The sequence below is a fragment of the Spermophilus citellus genome, assembly GCF_964194105.1.
Source record: "Spermophilus citellus genome assembly, chromosome: 16".
Taxonomy (NCBI): Eukaryota; Metazoa; Chordata; class Mammalia; order Rodentia; family Sciuridae; genus Spermophilus; species Spermophilus citellus.
Genome location: NC_138196.1, coordinates 21,275,545 through 21,293,938, shown reverse-complemented (window position 1 = coordinate 21,293,938; position 18,394 = coordinate 21,275,545).

The following is an 18,394-nucleotide window of genomic DNA, read 5'->3' as shown; positions in this document are numbered from 1 at the left end:
GCTTAGGGCTACATCAATAGGAAACAAACCATAGAGATAGAACTTGGAACTACTTTATTGTGTCAATTTTCAAAGAGGTAGCACAAACCGTGTTGGATTTAGAGTTCCAACTACATGTATCCATATAGGCGAAAACAGAGTGAAACCTAAAAATTAAAACAGTTACTGCCAACGAACGGTTTAACCTAGAAGAACGAAATTTGGTCAGCCAAGTGGGATTGGGGTACTGATCATTACCTGAAAGTGTCATGAAGATTGGGTGAAAAATGTTTGCTGAGATTTCAGAAAACTCGTAGTTTTTGGAAGCTTGGCAACCCCTTTCCATGAAAGTGATTTGCGCCAGTCTCTGCTTAGGGCTACATCATTAGGAAACAAACCATAGAGATAGAACTTGGAACTACTTTATTGTGTCAAGTTTCAAAGAGCTAGCACAAACCGTGTTTGATTTAGAGTTCCAACTACATGTATCCATATAGGCGAAAACAGAGTGAAACCTAAAAATTAAAACTGTTACTGCCAACGAACGGTTTAACCTAGAAGAACGAAATTTGGTGAGCCAAGTGGGATTGGGGTACTGATCATTACCTGAAAGTGTAATGAAGATTTGGTGAAAAAATATGTGCTGAGCTTTCAGGAAACTCGTAGTTTTTTGGAAGCTTGGCAACCCCTTTCCATAAAAGTGATTTGCGCCAGTCTCTGCTTAGGGCTACATCAATAGGAAACAAACCATAGAGATAGAACTTGGAACTACTTTATTGTGTCAAGTTTCAAAGAGCTAGCAAAAACCGTGTTTGATTGAGAGTTCCAACTACATGTATCCATATAGGAGAAAACAGAGTGAAACCTAAAAATTAAAACTGTTACTGCCAGCGAATGGTTTATCCTAGAAGAACGAAATTTGGTGAGCCAAGTTGGATTGGGGTATTGATCATTACCTGAAAGTGTCATCAAGATTGGGTGAAAAAATGTGTGCTGAGATTTCAGGAGACTCGTAGTTTTTTGGAAGCTTGGCAACCCCTTTCCATGAAAGTGATTTGCGCCAGTCTCTGCTTAGGGCTACATCAATAGGAAACAAACCATAGAGATAGAACTTTGAACTACTTTATTGTGTCAAGTTTCAAAGAGCTAGCACAAACCGTCTTTGATTTAGAGTTCCAACTACATGTACCCATATAGGAGAAAACAGAGTGAAACCTAAAAATTAAAACTGTTACTGCCAACGAACGGTTTAACCTAGAAGAACGAAATTTGGTGAGCCAAATGGGATTGGGGTACTGATCATTACCTGAAAGTGTAATCAAGATTGGGTGAAAAAATGTGTGGTGAGATTTCAGGAAACTCGTAGTTTTTTGGAAGCTTGGCAACCCCTTTCCATAAAAGTGATTTGTGCCAGTCTCTGCTTAGCGCTACATCAATAGGAAAGAAACCATAGAAATAGAACTTGGAACTACTTTATTGTGTCAAGTTTCAAAGAGCTAGCACTAACCATGTTGGATTTAGAGTTCCAACTATATGTATCCATATAGGCGAAAACAGAGTGAAACCTAAATATTAAAACTGTTACTGTCAACGAACGGTTTAACCTAGAAGAACGAAATTTGGTGAGCCAAGTGGGATTGGGGTACTGATCATTACCTGAAATTGTCATCAAGATTGGGTGAAAAAATGTGTGCTGAGATTTCAGGAAACTCATAGTTTTTTGGAAGCTTGGCAACTCCTTTCCATATAAGTGATTGTGCCAGTCTCTGCTTAGGGCTACATCAATAGGAAACAAACCATAGAGATAGAACTTGGAACTACTTTATTGTGTCAAGTTTCAGAGAGTTAGCAGAAACCGTGTTTGATTTAGAGTTCCAACTACATGTATCCATAAGGCGAAAACAGACTGAAACCTAAAAATTAAAACTGTTACTGCCAAAAAACTGTTTAACCTAGAACAACGAAATTTGGTGAGCCAAGTGGGATTGGGGTACTGATCATTACCTGAAAGTGTCATGAAAATTGGGTGAAAAAATGTGTGCTGAGATTTCAGGAAACTCGTATTTTTTTGGAAGCTTGGCAACCCCTTTCCATGAAAGTGATTTGCGCCAGTCTCTGCTTAGGGCTACATCAATAGGAAACAAACCATAGAGATAGAACTTGGAACTACTTTATTGTGTCAATTTTCAAAGAGCTAGCACAAACCGTGTTGGATTTAGAGTTCCAACTACATGTATCCATATAGGGGAAAACAGAGTGAAACCTAAAAATTAAAACTGTTACTGCCAACGAACGGTTTAACCTAGAAGAACGAAATTTTTTGAGCCAAGTGGGATTGGGGTACTGAACATTACCTGAAAGTGTCATCAAGATTGGGTGAAAAAATTTGTGCTGAGATTTCAGGAAACTCGTAATTTTTTGGAAGATTGGCAACCCCTTTCCATGAAAGTGATTTGCGCCAGTCTCTGCTTAGGGCTACATCAATAGGAAACAAACCATAGAGATAGAACTTGGAACTTGGAAGCTTGGCAACCCCTTTCCATAAAAGTGATTTGCGCCAGTCTCTGCTTAGGGCTACATCAATAGGAAACAAACCATAGAGATAGAACTTGGAACTACTTTATTGTGTCAATTTTCAAAGAGGTAGCACAAACCGTGTTGGATTTAGAGTTCCAACTACATGTATCCATATAGGCGAAAACAGAGTGAAACCTAAAAATTAAAACAGTTACTGCCAACGAACGGTTTAACCTAGAAGAACGAAATTTGGTGAGCCAAGTGGGATTGGGGTACTGATCATTACCTGAAAATGTCATGAAGATTGGGTGAAAAATGTTTGCTGAGATTTCAGAAAACTCGTAGTTTTTGGAAGCTTGGCAACCCCTTTCCATGAAAGTGATTTGCGCCAGTCTCTGCTTAGGGCTACATCATTAGGAAACAAACCATAGAGATAGAACTTGGAACTACTTTATTGTGTCAAGTTTCAAAGAGCTAGCACAAACCGTGTTTGATTTAGAGTTCCAACTACATGTATCCATATAGGCGAAAACAGAGTGAAACCTAAAAATTAAAACTGTTACTGCCAACGAACGGTTTAACCTAGAAGAACGAAATTTGGTGAGCCAAGTGGGATTGGGGTACTGATCATTACCTGAAAGTGTAATGAAGATTTGGTGAAAAAATATGTGCTGAGCTTTCAGGAAACTCGTAGTTTTTTGGAAGCTTGGCAACCCCTTTCCATAAAAGTGATTTGCGCCAGTCTCTGCTTAGGGCTACATCAATAGGAAACAATCCAAAGAGATAGAACTTGGATCTCCTTCATTGTGTCAAGTTTCAAAGAGCTAGCAAAAACCTTGTGGGATTTAGAGTTCCAACTACATGTATCCATATAGCAGAAAACAGAGTGAAACCTAAAAATTAAAACTGTTACTGCCAACGAACGTTTAAACCTAGAAGAACGAAATTTGGTGAGCCAAGTGGGATTGGGGTACTGATCATTACCTGCAAGTGTCATGAAGATTGGGTGAAAAATGTTTGCTGAGATTTCAGGAAACTCGTAGTTTTTGGAAGCTTGGCAACCCCTTTCCATGAAAGTGATTTGCGCCAGTCTCTGCTTAGGGCTACATCAATAGGAAACAAACCATAAAGATAGAACTTGGAACTACGTTATTGTGTCAAGTTTCAAAGAGCTAGCACAAACCGTCTTTGATTTCGAGTTCCAACTACATGTATCCATGTAGGCGAAAACAGAGTGAAACCTAAAAATTAAAACTGTTACTGCCAACGAACGGTTTAACCTAGAAGAACGAAATTTGGTTAGACAAGTGGGATTGGGGTTCTGATCATTACCTGAAAGTGTCATGAAAATTGGGTGAAAAAATTTGTGCTGAGATTCCAGGAAACTCGTAGTTTTTTGGAAGCTTGGCAACCCCTTTCCATGAAAGTGATTTGCGCTAGTCTCTGCTTAGGGCTACATCAATAGGAAACAAACCATAGAGATAGAACTTGGAACTTCTTTATTGTGTCAAGTTTCAAAGAGCTAGCACAAACTGTCTTTGATTTAGAGTTCCAAATACATGTATCCATATAGGCGAAAACAGAGTGAAACCTAAAAATTGAAACTATTACTGGCAACGAAAGGTTTAACCTAGAAGAACGAAATTTAGTGAGCCAAGTGGGATTGGGGTCCTGATCATTACCTGAAATTGTCATCAAGATTGGGTGTAAAAATGTGTGCTGAGATTTCAGGAAACTCGTAGTTTTTTGGAAGCTTGGCAACCCCTTTCCATGAAAGTGATTTGCGCCAGTCTCTGCTTAGGGCTACATCAATAGGAAACAAACCATAGAGATAGAACTTGGAACTACTTTATTGTGTCAAGTTTCAAAGAGCTAGCACAAACCGTGTTTGATTTAGAGTTCCAAATACAGGTATCCGTATAGGGGAAAACAGAGTGAAAACTAAAATTAAAACTGTTACTGCCAACGAACGGTTTAACCTAGAAGAACGAAATTTGGTGAGCCAAGTGGGATTGGGGTACTGATCATTACCTGAAAGTGTCATCAAAATTGGGTGAAAAAATGTGTGGTGAGATTTCAAGAAACAGGTAGTTTTTTGGAAGTTTGGCAACCCCTTTCCATGAAAGTGATTTGCGCCAGTCTCTGCTTAGGGCTACATCAATAGGAAACAAACCATAGAGATAGAACTTGGAACTACTTTATTGTGTCATGTTTCAAAGAGCTAGCACAAACCGTGTTTGATTGAGAGTTCCAACTACATGTATCCATACAGGCGAAAACAGAGTGAAACCTAAAAATTAAAACTGTTACTGCCAACGAACGGTTTAAGCAAGAAGAACGAAATTTGGTGAGCCAACTGGGATTGGGGTTCTGATCATTACCTGAAAGTGCATTAAAATTGGGTGAAAAAATGTGTGCTGAGATTTCAGGAAACTCGTATTTTTTTGGAATCTTGGCAACCCCTTTCCATGAAAGTGATTTGCGGCAGTCTGCTTAGGGCTACATCAATAGGAAACAAACCATAGAGATAGAACTTGGAACTACTTTATTGTGTCAAGTTTCAAAGAGCTAGACAAACCGTGTTTGATTTAGAGTTCCAACTACATGTATCCATATAGGCGAAAACAGAGTGAAACCTAAAAATTGAAACTGTTACTGCCAACGAACGGTTTAACCTAGAAGAACGAAATTTGGTGAGCCAAGTGGGATTGGGGTACTGATCATTACCTGAAATTTTCATCAAGTTTGGGTGAAAAAATGTGTGGTGAGATTTCAGGAAACTCGTAGTTTTTTGGAAGCTTGGCAACCCCTTTCCATGAAAGTGATTTGCGCAAGTCTCTCCTTAGGGCTATATCAATAGGAAACAAACCAAGGAGATAGAACTTGGATATACTTCATTGTGTCAAGTTTCAAAGAGCTAGCACAAACCGTGTTTGATTTAGAGTTCCAACTACATGTATCCATATAGGCGAAAACAGAGTGAAACCTAAAAATTGAAACTGTTACTGCCAACGAACGGTTTAACCTAGAAGAACGAAATTTGGTGAGCCAAGTGGGATTGGGGTCCTGATCATTACCTGAAATTGTCATCAAGATTGGGTCTAAAAATGTGTACTGAGATTTCAGGAAACTCGTAGATTTTTGGAAGCTTGGCAACCCCTTTCCATGAAAGTGATATGCGCAGGTCTCTGCTTAGGTCTACATCAATAGAAAACAAACCATAGAGATAGAAATTGCAACTACTTTATTGTGTCAAGTTTCAAAGAGCTAGCACAAACGGTGTTGGATTTAGAGTTCCAACTACATGTATCCATATAGGCGAAAACAGAGTGAAACCTAAAAATTGAAACTGTTACTGCCAACGAACGGTTTAACCTAGAAGAACGAAATTTGGTGAGCCAAGTGGTATTGCGGTACTGATCATTACCTGATAGTGTCATCAAGATTGGGTGAAAAAATGTGTGCTGTGATTTCAGGAAACTCGTATTTTTTTGGAAGATTGGCAACCCCTTTCCATGAAAGTGATTTGCGCCAGTCTCTGCTTAGGGCTACATCAATAGGAAACAAACCATAGAGCTAGAACTTGGAACTACTTTATTGTGTCAAGTTTCAAAGAGCTAGCAAAAACCGTGTTTGATTTAGAGTTCCAACTACATGTATCCATATAGGAGAAAACAGAGTGAAACCTAAAAATTAAAACTGTTACTGCCAGCGAACGGTTTAACCTAGAAGAACGAAATTTGGTGAGCCAAGTGGGATTGGGGTACTGATCATTACCTGAAAGTGTCATGAAAATTGGGTGAAAAAATGTGTGCTGAGATTTCAGGAAACTCGTATTTTTTTGGAAGCTTGGCAACCCCTTTCCATGAAAGTGATTTGCGCCAGTCTCTGCTTAGGGCTACATCAATAGGAAACAAACCATAGAGATAGAACTTGGAACTACTTTATTGTGTCAATTTTCAAAGAGCTAGCACAAACCGTGTTGGATTTAGAGTTCCAACTACATGTATCCATATAGGGGAAAACAGAGTGAAACCTAAAAATTAATACTGTTACTGCCAATGAACGGTTTAACCTAGAAGAACGAAATTTTTTGAGCCAAGTGGGATTGGGGTACTGAACATTACCTGAAAGTGTCATCAAGATTGGGTGAAAAAATTTGTGCTGAGATTTCAGGAAACTCGTAATTTTTTGGAAGATTGGCAACCCCTTTCCATGAAAGTGATTTGCGCCAGTCTCTGCTTAGGGCTACATCAATAGGAAACAAACCATAGAGATAGAACTTGGAACTTGGAAGCTTGGCAACCCCTTTCCATAAAAGTGATTTGCGCCAGTCTCTGCTTAGGGCTACATCAATAGGAAACAAACCATAGAGATAGAACTTGGAACTACTTTATTGTGTCAATTTTCAAAGAGGTAGCACAAACCGTGTTGGATTTAGAGTTCCAACTACATGTATCCATATAGGCGAAAACAGAGTGAAACCTAAAAATTAAAACAGTTACTGCCAACGAACGGTTTAACCTAGAAGAACGAAATTTGGTGAGCCAAGTGGGATTGGGGTACTGATCATTACCTGAAAATGTCATGAAGATTGGGTGAAAAATGTTTGCTGAGATTTCAGAAAACTCGTAGTTTTTGGAAGCTTGGCAACCCCTTTCCATGAAAGTGATTTGCGCCAGTCTCTGCTTAGGGCTACATCATTAGGAAACAAACCATAGAGATAGAACTTGGAACTACTTTATTGTGTCAAGTTTCAAAGAGCTAGCACAAACCGTGTTTGATTTAGAGTTCCAACTACATGTATCCATATAGGCGAAAACAGAGTGAAACCTAAAAATTAAAACTGTTACTGCCAACGAACAGTTTAACCTAGAAGAACGAAATTTGGTGAGCCAAGTGGGATTGGGGTACTGATCATTACCTGAAAGTGTAATGAAGATTTGGTGAAAAAATATGTGCTGAGATTTCAGGAAACTCGTAGTTTTTTGGAAGCTTGGCAACCCGTTTCCATAAAAGTGATTTGCGCCAGTCTCTGCTTAGGGCTACATCAATAGGAAACAATCCAAAGAGATAGAACTTGGATCTCCTTCATTGTGTCAAGTTTCAAAGAGCTAGCAAAAACCTTGTGGGATTTAGAGTTCCAACTACATGTATCCATATAGCAGAAAACAGAGTGAAACCTAAAAATTAAAACTGTTACTGCCAACGAACGTTTAAACCTAGAAGAACGAAATTTGGTGAGCCAAGTGGGATTGGGGTACTGATCATTACCTGCAAGTGTCATGAAGATTGGGTGAAAAATGTTTGCTGAGATTTCAGGAAACTCGTAGTTTTTGGAAGCTTGGCAACCCCTTTCCATGAAAGTGATTTGCGCCAGTCTCTGCTTAGGGCTACATCAATAGGAAACAAACCATAAAGATAGAACTTGGAACTACGTTATTGTGTCAAGTTTCAAAGAGCTAGCACAAACCGTCTTTGATTTCGAGTTCCAACTACATGTATCCATGTAGGCGAAAACAGAGTGAAACCTAAAAATTAAAACTGTTACTGCCAACGAACGGTTTAACCTAGAAGAACGAAATTTGGTTAGACAAGTGGGATTGGGGTTCTGATCATTACCTGAAAGTGTCATGAAAATTGGGTGAAAAAATTTGTGCTGAGATTCCAGGAAACTCGTAGTTTTTTGGAAGCTTGGCAACCCCTTTCCATGAAAGTGATTTGCGCTAGTCTCTGCTTAGGGCTACATCAATAGGAAACAAACCATAGAGATAGAACTTGGAACTTCTTTATTGTGTCAAGTTTCAAAGAGCTAGCACAAACTGTCTTTGATTTAGAGTTCCAAATACATGTATCCATATAGGCGAAAACAGAGTGAAACCTAAAAATTGAAACTATTACTGGCAACGAAAGGTTTAACCTAGAAGAACGAAATTTAGTGAGCCAAGTGGGATTGGGGTCCTGATCATTACCTGAAATTGTCATCAAGATTGGGTGTAAAAATGTGTGCTGAGATTTCAGGAAACTCGTAGTTTTTTGGAAGCTTGGCAACCCCTTTCCATGAAAGTGATTTGCGCCAGTCTCTGCTTAGGGCTACATCAATAGGAAACAAACCATAGAGATAGAACTTGGAACTACTTTATTGTGTCAAGTTTCAAAGAGCTAGCACAAACCGTGTTTGATTTAGAGTTCCAAATACAGGTATCCGTATAGGCGAAAACAGAGTGAAAACTAAAATTAAAACTGTTACTGCCAACGAACGGTTTAACCTAGAAGAACGAAATTTGGTGAGCCAAGTGGGATTGGGGTACTGATCATTACCTGAAAGTGTCATCAAAATTGGGTGAAAAAATGTGTGGTGAGATTTCAAGAAACAGGTAGTTTTTTGGAAGTTTGGCAACCCCTTTCCATGAAAGTGATTTGCGCCAGTCTCTGCTTAGGGCTACATCAATAGGAAACAAACCATAGAGATAGAACTTGGAACTACTTTATTGTGTCATGTTTCAAAGAGCTAGCACAAACCGTGTTTGATTGAGAGTTCCAACTACATGTATCCATACAGGCGAAAACAGAGTGAAACCTAAAAATTAAAACTGTTACTGCCAACGAACGGTTTAAGCAAGAAGAACGAAATTTGGTGAGCCAACTGGGATTGGGGTTCTGATCATTACCTGAAAGTGTGATCCAGATTGGGTGAAAAAATGTTTGCTGAGATTTCAGGAAACTCGTAGTTTTTTGGAAGCTTGGCAACCCCTTTCCATGAAAGTGATTTGCGCCAGTCTCTGCTTAGGGCTACGTCAATAGGATACAAACCATAGAGATAGAACTTGGAACTACTTTATTGTGTCAAGTTTCAAAGAGCTAGCCCAAACCGTGTTTGATTTAGAGTTCCAACTACATGTATCCATATAGGCGAAAACAGAGTGAAACCTAAAAATTGAAACTGTTACTGCCAACGAACGGTTTAACCTAGAAGAACGAAATTTGGTGAGCCAAGTGGGATTGGGGTCCTGATCATTGCCTGAAATTGTCATCAAGATTGGGTGTAAAAATGTGTGCTGAGATTTCAGGAAACTCGTAGTTTTTTGGAAGCTTGGCAACCCCTTTCCATGAAAGTGATATGCGCAGGTCTCTGCTTAGGGCTACATCAATAGAAAACAAACCATAGAGATAGAAATTGCAACTACTTTATTGTGTCAAGTTTCAAAGAGCTAGCACAAACCGTGTTTGATTTCGAGTTCCAACTACATGTATCCATATAGGCGAAAACAGAGTGAAACCTAAAAATCAAACTGTTACTGCCAACGAACGGTTTAAACTAGAAGAACGAAATTTGGTGAGCCAAGTTGGATTGGGGTACTGATCATTACCTGAAAGTGTGATCCAGATTGGGTGAAAAAATGTTTGCTGAGATTTCAGGGAACTCGAAGTTTTTTGGAAGCTTGGCAACCCCTTTTCATGAACGTGATTTGCGCCAGTCTCTGCTTAGGGCTACATCAATAGGAAACAAACCATAGAGATAGAACTTGAAACTACGTTATTGTGTCAAGTTTAAAAGAGCTAGAACAAACCGTCTTTGATTTAGAGTTCCAACTACATGTATCCATATAGGCGAAAACAGAGTGAAACCTATAAATTAAAACTGTTACTGCCAACGAACGGTTTTACCTGGAAGAATGAAATTTGGTGAGCCAAGTGGGATTGGGGTACTGATCATTACCTGAAAGTGTCATCAAGATTGGGTGAAAAAATGTGTGCTGAGATTTCAGGAAACTCGTAGTTTTTTGGAAGCTTGGCAACCCCTTTCCATGAAAGTGATTTGCGCCAGTCTCTGCTTAGGGCTACATCAATAGGAAACAAACCATAGAGATAGAACTTGGAACTAATTTATTGTGTCAAGTTTCAAAGAGCTAGCACAAACCGTGTTGGATTTAGAGTTCCAACTACATGTATCCATATAGGGGAAAAGAGTGAAACCTAAAAATTAAAACTGTTACTGCCAACGAACGGTTTAACCTAGAAGAAGGAAATTTGGTGAGCCAAGTGGGATTGGGGTACTGATCATTACCTGAAATTTTCATCAAGATTGGGTGAAAAAATGTGTGCTGAGATTTCAGGAAACTCGTAGTTTTTTGGAAGCTTGGCAACCCCTTTCAATGAAAGTGATTTGCGCCAGTCTCTGCTTAGGCCTACATCAATAGGAAACAAACCATAGAGATAGAACTTGGAACTACTTTATTGTGTCAAGTTTCAAAGAGCTAGCACAAACCGTGTTGGATTCAGAGTTCCAACTACATGTATCCATATAGGGGAAAAGAGTGAAACCTAAAAATTTAAACTGTTACTGCCAAAGAACGGTTTAACCTAGAAAAACGAAATTTGGTGAGCCAAGTGGGATTGGGGTACTGATCATTACCTGAAATTTTCATCAAGATTGGGTGAAAAAATGTGTGCTGAGATTTCAGGAAACTCGTAGTTTTTTGGAAGCTTGGCAACCCCTTTCCATGAAAGTGATTTGCGCAAGTCTCTCCTTAGGGCTATATCAATAGGAAACAAACCAAGTAGATAGAACTTGGATCTACTTCATTGTGTCAAGTTTCAAAGAGCTAGCACAAACCGTGTTTGATTCACAGTTCCAACTACATGTATCCATATAGGCGAAAACAGAGTGAAACCTAAAAATTAAAACTGTTACTGCCAACGAACGGTTTAACCTAGAAGAACGAAATTTGGTGAGCCAAGTGGGATTGGGGTACTGATCATTACCTGAAATTGTCATCAAGATTGGGTGTAAAAATGTGTGCTGAGATTTCAGGAAACTCGTAGTTTTTTGGAAGCTTGGCAACCCATTTCCATGAAAGTGATATGCGCAGGTCTCTGCTTAGGGCTACATCAATAGAAAACAAACCATAGAGATAGAAATTGCAACTACTTTATTCTGTCAAGTCTCAAAGAGCTAGCACAAACGGTGTTGGATTTAGAGTTCCAACTACATGTATCCATATAGGCGAAAACAGAGTGAAACCTAAAAATTAAGACTGTTACTGCCAACGAACGGTTTAAACTAGAAGAACGAAATTTGGTGAGCCAAGTTGGATTGGGGTACTGATCATTACATTAAAGTGTGATCCAGATTGGGTGAAAAAATGTTTGCTGAGATTTCAGGAAACTCGAAGTTTTTTGGAAGCTTGGCAACCCCTTTTCATGAAAGTGATTTGCGCCAGTCTCTGCTTAGGGCTACATCAATAGGAAACAAACCATAGAGATAGAACTTCAAACTACGTTATTGTGTGAAGTTTCAAAGAGCTAGCACAAACCGTCTTTGATTTAGAGTTCCAACTACATGTATCCATATAGGCGAAAACAGAGTGAAACCTAAAAATTTAAACTGTTACTGCCAACGAACGGTTTTACCTAGAAGAATGAAATTTGGTGAGCCAAGTGGGATTGGGGTCCTGATCATTACCTGAAATTGTAATCAAGATTGGGTGAAAAAATGTGTGCTGAGATTTCAGGAAACTCGTAGTTTTTTGGAAGCTTGGCAACCTTTTTCCATGAAAGTGATTTGCGCCAGTCTCTGCTTAGGGCTACATCAATAGGAAACAAACCATAGAGATAGAACTTGGAAGTACTTTATTGTGTCAAGTTTCAAAGAGCTAGCACAAACCGTGTTTGATTTAGAGTTCCAACTACATGTATCCATATAGGCGAAAACAGAGTGAAACCTAAAAATTGAAACTGTTACTGCCAACGAACGGTTTAACCTAGAAGAACGAAATTTTGTGAGCCAAGTGGGATTGGGGTCCTGATCATTACCTGAAATTGTCATCAAGATTGGGTGTAAAAATGTGTGCTGAGATTTCAGGAAACTCGTAGTTTTTTGGAAGCTTGGCAACCACTTTCCATGAAAGTGATTTGCGCCAGTCTCTGCTTAGGGCTACATCAATAGGAAACAAACCTAAGATATAACTTGGAACTACGTTATTGTGTGAAGTTTCAAAGAGCTAGCACAAACCATCTTTGATTTAGAGTTCCAACTACATGTATCCATATAGGCGAAAACAGAGTGAAACCTAAAAATTAAAACTGTTACTGCCAACGAACGGTTTAACCTAGAAGAACGAAATTTGGTGAGCCCAGTGGGATTGGGGTGATGATCATTACCTGAAATTTTCATCAAGATTGGGTGAAAAAATGTGTGCTGAGATTTCAGGAAACTCGTAGTTTTTTGGAAGCTTGGCAACCCCTTTCCATGAAAGTGATTTCCGCCAGTCTCTGCTTAGGGCTACATCAATAGAAAACAAACCATAGAGATAGAAATTGCAACTACTTTATTGTGTCAAGTTTCAAAGAGCTTGCATAAACCGTGTTTGATTTAGAGTTCCAACTACATGTATCCATATAGGCGAAATCAGAGTGAAACCTAAAAATTAAAACTGTTACTGCCAACGAACGGTTTAACCTAGAAGAACGAAATTTGGTGAGCCAAGTGGGATTGGGGTACTGATCATTACCTGAAATTTTCATCAAGATTGGGTGAAAAAATATGTGCTGAGATTTCAGGAAACTCGTAGTTTTTTGGAAGCTTGGCAACCCCTTTCCATAAAAGTGATTTGCGCCAGTCTCTGCTTAGGGCTACATCAATAGGAAACAAACCATAGAGATAGAACTTGGAACTACTTTATTGTGTCAATTTTCAAAGAGCTAGCACAAACCGTGTTGGATTTAGAGTTCCAACTACATGTATCCATATAGGGGAAAACAGAGTGAAACCTAAAAATTAAAACTGTTACTGCCAACGAACGGTTTAACCTAGAAGAACGAAATTTTTTGAGCCCAGTGGGATTGGGGTACTGAACATTACTTGAAAGTGTCATCAAGATTGGGTGAATAAATGTGTGCTGAGATTTCAGGAAACTCGCAATTTTTTGGAAGATTGGCAACCCCTTTCCATGAAAGTGATTTGCGCCAGTCTCTGCTTAGGGCTACATCAATAGGAAACAAACCATAGAGATAGAACTTGGAACTACTTTATTGTGTCAAGTTTCAAAGAACTAGCTCAAACGGTCTTTGATTTAGAGTTCCAACTACATGTATCCATATAGGAGAAAACAGAGTGAAACCTAAAAATTAAAACTGTTACTGCCAACGAACGGTTTAAACAAGAAGAACGAAATTTGGTGAGCCCAGTGGGATTGGGGTACTGATCATTACCTGAAAGTGTCATGAAAATTGGGTGAAAAAATGTGTGCTGAGATTTCAGGAAACTCGTATTTTTTTGGAAGCTTGGCAACCCCTTTCCATGAAAGTGATTTGCGCCAGTCTCTGCTTAGGGCTACATCAATAGGAAACAAACCATAGAGATAGAACTTGGAACTACTTTATTGTGTCAAGTTTCAAAGAGCTAGCACAAACCGTCTTTGATTTAGAGTTCCAACTACATGTACCCATATAGGAGAAAACAGAGTGAAACCTAAAAATTAAAACTGTTACTGCCAACGAACGGTTTAACCTAGAAGAACGAAATTTGGTGAGCCAAGTGGGATTGGGGTACTGATCATTACCTGAAAGTGTAATCAAGATTGGGTGAAAAAATGTGTGGTGAGATTTCAGGAAACTCGTAGTTTTTTGGAAGCTTGGCAACCCCTTTCCATAAAAGTGATTTGTGCCAGTCTCTGCTTAGCACTACATCAATAGGAAAGAAACCATAGAGATAGAACTTGGAACTACTTTATTGTGTCAAGTTTCAAAGAGCTAGCACTAACCGTGTTGGATTTAGAGTTCCAACTACATGTATCCATATAGGCGAAAACAGAGTGAAACCTAAATATTAAAACTGTTACTGTCAACGAACGGTTTAACCTAGAAGAACGAAATTTGGTGAGCCAAGTGGGATTGGGGTACTGATCATTACCTGAAAGTGTCATCAAGATTGGGTGAAAAAATGTGTGCTGAGATTTCAGGAAACTCATAGTTTTTTGGAAGCTTGGCAACTCCTTTCCATGTAAGTGATTGCGCCAGTCTCTGCTTAGGGCTACATCAATAGGAAACAAACCATAGAGATAGAACTTGGAACTACTTTATTGTGTCAAGTTTCAGAGAGTTAGCAGAAACCGTGTTTGATTTAGAGTTCCAACTACATGTATCCATAAGGCGAAAACAGACTGAAACCTAAAAAGGAAAACTGTTACTGCCAACGAACGGTTTAATCTAGAAGAACGAAATTTGGTGAGCCAAGTGGGATTGGGGTACTGATCATTACCTGAAAGTGTCATGAAAATTGGGTGAAAAAATGTGTGCTGAGATTTCAGGAAACTCGTATTTTTTTGGAAGCTTGGCAACCCCTTTCCATGAAAGTGATTTGCGCCAGTCTCTGCTTAGGGCTACATCAATACGAAACAAACCATAGAGATAGAACTTGGAACTACTTTATTGTGTCAATTTTCAAAGAGCTAGCACAAACCGTGTTGGATTTAGAGTTCCAACTACATGTATCCATATAGGGGAAAACAGAGTGAAACCTAAAAATTAAAACTGTTACTGCCAACGAACGGTTTAACCTAGAAGAACGAAATTTTTTGAGCCAAGTGGGATTGGGGTACTGAACATTACCTGAAAGTGTCATCAAGATTGGGTGAAAAAATTTGTGCTGAGATTTCAGGAAACTCGTAATTTTTTGGAAGATTGGCAACCCCTTTCCATGAAAGTGATTTGCGCCAGTCTCTGCTTAGGGCTACATCAATAGGAAACAAACCATAGAGATAGAACTTGGAACTACTTTATTGTGTCAAGTTTCAAAGAGCTAGTTCAAACCGTCTTTGATTTAGAGTTCCAACTACATGTATCCATATAGGAGAAAACAGAGTGAAACCTAAAAATTAAAACTGATACTGCCAACGAACGGTTTAACCTAGAAGAACGAAAATTGGTGAGCCCAGTGGGATTGGGGTACAGATCATTACCTGAAAGTGTAATGAAGATTGGGTGAAAAAATATGTGCTGAGATTTCAGGAAACTCGTAGTTTTTTGGAAGCTTGGCAACCCCTTTCCATAAAAGTGATTTGCGCCAGTCTCTGCTTAGGGCTACATCAATAGGAAACAAACCATAGAGATAGAACTTGGAACTACTTTATTGTGTCAATTTTCAAAGAGGTAGCACAAACCGTGTTGGATTTAGAGTTCCAACTACATGTATCCATATAGGCGAAAACAGAGTGAAACCTAAAAATTAAAACAGTTACTGCCAACGAACGGTTTAACCTAGAAGAACGAAATTTGGTGAGCCAAGTGGGATTGGGGTACTGATCATTACCTGAAAGTGTCATGAAGATTGGGTGAAAAATATTTGCTGAGATTTCAGGAAACTCGTAGTTTTTGGAAGCTTGGCAACCCCTTTCCATGAAAGTGATTTGCGCCAGTCTCTGCTTAGGGCTACATCATTAGGAAACAAACCATAGAGATAGAACTTGGAACTACTTTATTGTGTCAATTTTCAAAGAGCTAGCACAAACCGTGTTGGATTTAGAGTTCCAACTACATGTATCCATATAGGGGAAAACAGAGTGAAACCTAAAAATTAAAACTGTTACTGCCAACGAACGGTTTAACCTAGAAGAACGAAATTTTTTGAGCCCAGTGGGATTGGGGTACTGAACATTACCTGAAAGTGTCATCAAGATTGGGTGAATAAATGTGTGCTGAGATTTCAGGAAACTCGCAATTTTTTGGAAGATTGGCAACCCCTTTCCATGAAAGTGATTTGCGCCAGTCTCTGCTTAGGGCTACATCAATAGGAAACAAACCATAGAGATAGAACTTGGAACTACTTTATTGTGTCAAGTTTCAAAGAACTAGCTCAAACGGTCTTTGATTTAGAGTTCCAACTACATGTATCCATATAGGAGAAAACAGAGTGAAACCTAAAAATTAAAACTGTTACTGCCAACGAACGGTTTAAACAAGAAGAACGAAATTTGGTGAGCCCAGTGGGATTGGGGTACAGATCATTACCTGAAAGTGTAATGAAGATTGGGTGAAAAAATATGTGCTGAGATTTCAGGAAACTCGTAGTTTTTTGGAAGCTTGGCAACCCCTTTCCATGAAAGTGATTTGCGCCAGTCTCTGCTTAGGACTACATCAATAGGAAACAAAACATAGAGATAGAACTTGGAACTACGTTATTGTGTCAAGTTTCAAAGAGCTAGCACAAACCGTCTTTGATTTCGAGTTCCAACTACATGTATCCCTATAGGCGAAAACAGAGTGAAACCTAAAAATTAAAACTGTTACTGCCAACGAACGGTTTAACCTAGAAGAACGAAATTTGGTGAGCCAAGTGGGATTGGGGTACTGATCTTTACCTGAAATTGTCATCAAGATTGGGTGAAAAAATGTGTGGTGAGATTTCAGGAAACTCATAGTTTTTTGGAAGCTTGGCAACTCCTTTCCATTTAAGTGATTGCGCCAGTCTCTGCTTAGGGCTACATCAATAGGAAACAAACCATAGAGATAGAACTTGGAACTACTTTATTGTGTCAAGTTTCAGAGAGTTAGCAGAAACCGTGTTTGATTTAGAGTTCCAACTACATGTATCCATAAGGCAAAAACAGACTGAAACCTAAAAAGTAAAACTGTTACTGCCAACGAACGGTTTAACCTAGAAGAACGAAATTTGGTGAGCCAAGTGGGATTGGGGTACTGATCATTACCTGAAAGTGTCATGAAAATTGGGTGAAAAAATGTGTGCTGAGATTTCAGGAAACTCGTATTTTTTTGGAAGCTTGGCAACCCCTTTCCATGAAAGTGATTTGCGCCAGTCTCTGCTTAGGGCTACATCAATAGGAAACAAACCATAGAGATAGAACTTGGAACTACTTTATTGTGTCAAGTTTCAAAGAGCTAGCACAAACCGTCTTTGATTTAGAGTTCCAACTACATGTACCCATATAGGAGAAAAGAGTGAAACATAAAAATTAAAACTGTTACTGCCAACGAACGGTTTAACCTAGAAGAACGAAATTTGGTGAGCCAAGTGGGATTGGGGTACTGATCATTACCTGAAAGTGTAATCAAGATTGGGTGAAAAAATGTGTGGTGAGATTTCAGGAAACTCGTAGTTTTTTGGAAGCTTGGCAACCCCTTTCCATAAAAGTGATTTGTGCCAGTCTCTGCTTAGGGCTACATCAATAGGAAACAAACCATAGAGATATAACTTGGAACTACGTTATTGTGTGAAGTTTCAAAGAGCTAGCACAAACCATCTTTGATTTAGAGTTCCAACTACATGTATCCATATAGGCGAAAACAGAGTGAAACCTAAAAATTAAAACTGTTATGCCAACGAACGGTTTAACCTAGAAGAACGAAATTTGGTGAGCCCAGTGGGATTGGGGTGATGATCATTACCTGAAATTTTCATCAAGATTGGGTGAAAAAATGTGTGCTGAGATTTCAGGAAACTCGTAGTTTTTTGGAAGCTTGGCAACCCCTTTCCATGAAAGTGATTTCCGCCAGTCTCTGCTTAGGGCTACATCAATAGAAAACAAACCATAGAGATAGAAATTGCAACTACTTTATTGTGTCAAGTTTCAAAGAGCTTGCACAAACCGTGTTTGATTTAGAGTTCCAACTACATGTATCCATATAGGCGAAATCAGAGTGAAACCTAAAAATTAAAACTGTTACTGCCAACGAACGGTTTAACCTAGAAGAACGAAATTTGGTGAGCCAAGTGGGATTGGGGTACTGATCATTACCTGAAATTTTCATCAAGATTGGGTGAAAAAATATGTGCTGAGATTTCAGGAAACTCGTAGTTTTTTGGAAGCTTGGCAACCCCTTTCCATAAAAGTGATTTGCGCCAGTCTCTGCTTAGGGCTACATCAATAGGAAACAAACC